This window comes from Labeo rohita, chromosome 3 (genome assembly GCF_022985175.1).
Source record: "Labeo rohita strain BAU-BD-2019 chromosome 3, IGBB_LRoh.1.0, whole genome shotgun sequence".
NCBI classification, from domain to species: Eukaryota; Metazoa; Chordata; class Actinopteri; order Cypriniformes; family Cyprinidae; genus Labeo; species Labeo rohita.
The window spans coordinates 23,297,633-23,303,632 of NC_066871.1; positions in this window are offsets into that span (position 1 = coordinate 23,297,633).

Below are 6,000 nucleotides of genomic sequence, written 5' to 3' on the forward strand. Positions count from 1 at the left end.
TTGTGCATCGTTAGTTCATGTTCCTTCACGGTGCATTAGTGCACGGTAATAATGCATTAATAAATGCTGAAATTATCATTAAGATTAACTGAAGTAGTTAACTAATAAACATTTTTGTAGTGTTAAATAGTTGTATATAAAAGTTCATGCATCTAGGGCTTAAACATGCTTGTCTTACTGTACACAGCACCAAAAACAAACAAAAACAAAAACAACAACAACAACAAAAAACTCTGGTTGTTGTAATTATGCTTGGCTGCATTTGGCCTGGTAATTTAACACTGTGTCATCTGACAGAGCAGTTCAGATCCACAGCGGGTTTGGCTCTGTTAAGCATTATCCATAAATGAAACCATGTAAATCCACATCTGCGGAGCAGGCGAACATTTATCCATGAGTTTCATTTCTTACAAACAGAGATAGAGCTGCATGGCAACTTGCATCAGATGCATGTTGACATTCAGACACCCCACAAAAGTTCTGCTTATGAAACATAATAGCATTTGTGCCACAATTATTATTAAACATTAATTCTCCAGAATAGTTTTAATAGTTATGCATGCAATTTCGACAATGTATTGTCTGCCTGAGCTTTTAGTCTTAATGGCCCAGTCAATGAGACTAATATTTGAATAAGCCATATCCTGAAAGCCCATTTAACAAGAAGAATGACATCAGCGTAGGACAAATACCTTTTGAGTAAAATGAACTCTTCTGACTCTGTGATTCGTTTAAATGATATCATTGTGAAACTGAAATTCCAGTCATGCAAATTAGAGGGTGTATTTTCTTTACAAAGAGTTGTACGAGGAGTAGACTTACTGGTTATACTTTCGTTTCTCTCGTATTTCTCAGAAAGACTCATATTTACAGTAGGAGGACCACTAGCGGAGAATAACGTGCTTGCACTTCCACACATAAGGAAGAGGAATCTAAACAAACAGCCATGTGTCAATTATAAGAGCTCTTCCCTGAAACAATCCCCTTTATCAGATGGAGGAACTGCTTCAACATGTTAGGCGCATTTTTATTCAATGACTATTTGGTAAAATGCCATCACCACCATCATCTGAGATTATGCCTTCTATAGATTTCTCTGCAGATATTTACAGATCAGTGACAGGCCTAAATATTAATATTTTTATTTATCATGCACACAAATGCATAATTCCAAATCCATATTGTCCGGGGATTATGTTGAGGATGAGGCCATCAGAAATCAATATATATTACATATTTGCGCATATCCAATTTATTCACAAAGCCATACACTGCAGATTTTTAATAACTGACGAAACACCTCTCTCTTACACAGCAAAGTCACAGTACAATAGAAATCTGTAAAATGCGTGCGTCATCACAATACGTTTACATAATTACGTGAATGAAAATGATCCTTACCATGTTCCTTCACGGTTGAAAAGCAATGTTTGCTAATCAAACACATATCTCTCTATTGTCTTGCTGCATATTCCAGTGCTTTACGGGAAAACGAAAGTGAAAGCTATTAGTGACTTGATCCCAATTCCTACAGATGGTGCTGTTTCTCCTAAACTGCAATTGCTCGATTCCCCTTGTGCTGTTTATGAAAATAAGGGAATACTCCTTAAAGTAGCTCAACCAAAAATACATGAATCTCTAAAAAACATGTCGAAACTGTATGTTAAGATTACCTAAAACTCATTTTCACATCGTTACCTCCTTAGAATTTTATCTGACGTTCCATCTCGGAAAGTACATTATTACAAAAGCAATGCTGTAGAAAATTAGACATCATATAAAAAAAATAAACTGGTCACTTTCATTTTTGGGCTTTTCTTAAGTCACGCGATCCAGACAACAAGTCTCGTGCGGTTTCCTTGAATAGTAGTCAATGTTTAGAAACGCTTCTTCCTTACGTTTTTGTAAGGAATGGCCCATTTCAATATTAAGCTCTGCAGCAATACATTTTGCAGTATTGTAATTAGAGTATTTTTTTATTTATTTTTTTATAAATTTAACTTTATTATTATAACACAAATGTCAGCTGCTTCTACAGCTTTAGTGATTGTTAATGATCTCGGTCACACTTTATTTTAAAGTCCTAACTTATTAGTAGTTAGTAAGGTAGCTGTTAAGTTTAAGATTTGGGTAGGAGTAGGGATGTAGAATATGTGCTTTATAAGTAGGCCTTCTAATAAATAGCCAGTATGATATGAATAGGCATGTTAATAAGCATCTAGTTATTAATGAGAATTGTTCCCTGTACTAAAGTGTTACCTGATGATCTTGTTCCGTGTAATATGGATGAATCATTAAGAAGTTATGGTGAACTCATGAAAACAATGCAGAAAATCCCTTGCATTCAGAAGTAGGCTGTTCTAATCACGTGACTGGCGCCAGCTATACGGTAGACCTTTACCTGAAAACGCAGTCTTTTTTGTAAGTGCTGTTCACCACAGAGGCGTGTATACAGGGCACAGGTATTTCTGTTATATAATCAGGAGTCAGACAGTTTGGACGGGCGCCATCGCAATGCTCTTAACTGAAATAATATCGGTTTGTTTTTATGGACGATTGTGGAAGTGCTTGAAATAAAATTTGAAAACGATTTTTGTTCTTTATTTGACCAAGACTGAATACGCGTTGTGGTACTTTATGGCATAATGTAACCGTTTCGGTTTACATTGACTTCCATTGTATTTATTTTTCCATATAATGGAAGTCAATGGGAACCAAAACTGGTTGGTTACAAACAGTCTTCAACATATAATTAGCTGAAGAAAGAAATGCGTGTTTGGTACAACATGAGGATGAGTAAATGATGACAGAATTGTCTAGTGACTGATTGTGATTATATCTGTTTTTTTCTTTAAAGGAGAAGTCCACTTCCAAAACAACAATTTACAAATAATTTACTCACCCCCTTGTCATCCAAGATGTTCATGTCTTTCTGTCTTCAGTGGTAAAGAAATTGTGACCCTGGACCACAAAAGCAGTCTTAAGTCGCTGGGGCTTATTTGTAGCAATAGCCAAAAATACATTGTATCAGGTCTGTTTTATGCCAAAAATCATTAGGATATTAAGTAAAGATCATGTTGCATGAAGATATTTTGTAAAATTTCTACTGTAAATATATTTAAACTTAATTTTTGATTAGTAATATGCAATGTTAAGAACTTTATTTGGACAACTTTAAAGGTGATTTTCTCAATATTTAGATTTTTTTTGCACCCTCAGATTCCTGGTTTTCAAATAGTGGAATCTCGACCAAATATTTTTCTATCATAGCAAACCATACATCGATGGAAAGCTTATTTATTCAGCTTTCAGATGATGTATAAATCTCAATTTGGAAAAATTGACCCTTATGACTGGTTTTGTGGTCCAGGGTCACAATTATGGTTTTTGAGGAGAGCATTTCAGGATTTTTCTTCATATAATGGACTTCAATTGTGCCCCCGATTGTGAGCTTCCGAAATGCAGTTTAAATGCAGCTTCAAAGGGCTCTCAGAGGACGATCCCAGCCGAGGAAGCAGAGTCTTATCCAGCGAAACGATCGGTAGTGATGGGAAGTTCGGATCATTTTACAGACTCAGACCTGAACGCGAGCTTTTGTGCTTTTTTATTTTTGGAAAAAAATGACAGACCGTTCTGTCTCGGCTGGGATCGTTTAGAGCCCTTTAAAGCTGCATTTAAACTACATTTCGGAAGTTCAAAATCGGGGGCACAATTGAAGTCCATTATATGAAGACAAATCCTGAAATGCTTTCCTCAAAAAACATCATTTTTTTACGACTGAAGACAGAAAGGCATGAACATCTTGAATGGGGTGAGAAACGGGGTGAGTAAATTATTTTTAAATTGTTGTTTTGGAACTTTTGACTTCTCCTTTAAGCTTTTGTGTGTCTGTATTGAATTTTCTTTTTAATTGCAGATCAGTAAACTCCTATTTTTCCAATTTAAATGACATTTCAACATTCTGAATACTGAAGCTGAATATTTCATGCATTTCCATGCCTTCATCATTTTTAGATGATATAAATGCAACTGTAGCGCCATCTTCTGGAAACCAAAATATGTTCACTTGTCATTTGCACATCATTTCATTCATTAAGAGAAGGCAAACAATGTTGCTAATAATACCCCCAAACATGCTTTTCTCATTTGTTAAAGGTCATTGAACTTATTAGTGCAGATGGTATTATCTGAAGTTAAATGTTTTATAGATGAGAAAACAACATACCTATGTGAAGATAAATAAAAGGTGAAAAAAAATTAAACAAGCAATTTACATTTGCACGTGACTTAGGCCTAATTAAAGGTAGGGTGGATTAGTGTAATGTGGGACACTGACTTATGTGGGAAACCTAAGCTTCAGTGTGATTATCTCTTATTTTACAACATTAAAGTGAACATAATTGATGTTAATTACAAGCAGGGTTGTCAAGTTATTGAAATTACTTGACTTTCTGGAAATTCTGTCATAAATGTGGCCATGAAACTCTTTAAACAGGAGGTACCTCTTGTCTTTTGAAGTTACGCTGAATCAGTGACAAAGGATTTACACACAGTTAATGTAAAGGATATAAATCTGTTTTAAATAAAACAGTGTTCTAAATTGTTATCGGATTATATTTGTGATGTATTTCTACATCAAATTTTGCACTGATATTGTTAAAATGTGTGAATATTTTCTATCTTTGTTATCCCACTTTAGAAAAGAATGTTTTAAAAGTGGAACACCATGTTTTGACTAGAATATACTATGTTATTCAGTTGATAAAATGTGCCATGCATGTATTTTTGTAAAATTTCTGAACTTATAATGCAGCAGTAGTATTTGTTTTAAGATCCATGATTTTTGTTACATAGTTGCACTTATGTTAACATTTCATGTGTGAACATAAGGTTTTAGTTTTGTAGACAAACTGATGAAGACAGCAAACACACTGTAGGTCTGCATAATTAATTAACCAAACATGTATGCATTTACCAGGAGTGTTACATGTGAAGTTTGCTTTGTTAAAAATTAAACTATTTCGAAAACATAGTGTCCCAGATTTGAGCACGAGCTGTCCTACATTAAAAAATCCACTAATTCTTAAACGATTTGGCACAAAGAGCGCTAATATGTAAGTACAATATCTGAAAAATTTCGGTTACACTTTATTTTAAGGTGTCGTTATTACAGTATAATTATACATTTAAGTACTGAGTAATATTAATTAACTAAATGTACTTACTGTATGGTTAGGGTTAGGATTAGGGTTTGGCTTAGGGTTACTTGCATGTAATTTTGCATAATTAAAATAGTAAGAACATGTAACGTGTAACAAGGACACCTTAAAGGGGTCATCAGATGCCCATTTTCCACAAGCTGATATTATTCTTTAGGGTCTTAATGAAAAATCTATAACATACTTTGGTTAAAAATTCTCAATGGTTGTGTAAAACAACACCTTTTTTACCTTGCCAAAATCAGCTCTGCAAAAATCATCTCATTCTGGTCAAGGCTGCTACTATCGTTGGAGCGGCCTCTGTTGGTGTGATGCCACAATGACAGGTATCTGAGAACAGCTCGATTTGAAAAAGGGAATATTATTCATATATAATATTATTTATTATTTTTACAGATTAATTAAAACCCACTGCATGGATTTTTATCATAGATTTGTACATACACTGCCAACACACATTAATGTTCAAACAACATGAAAAAGTGAACTTAGCATCCGATGACCCCTTTAAAATAAAGTATTCAAAATTTCTTCTGATTTAATAAGGGAACATCTTGGCGATTTCATAATGATATAAGATTTTGATTGTTTTGGCTTCATATGGAAATAAAAAGGGCCCTACGTTACACTAATCCAAACTACTTTTAATAAAACGTTCATCCATAGCTCTTGTTCTTCAGTTTCCTCTTGAAATTCAAGTCTTATCATATGTGAAGCTGTTATCAGGAAAGAAAGGGTGGTTCTTTAGAGGGCTCTTTTGTCTTGAATGTTAAGATAGCTA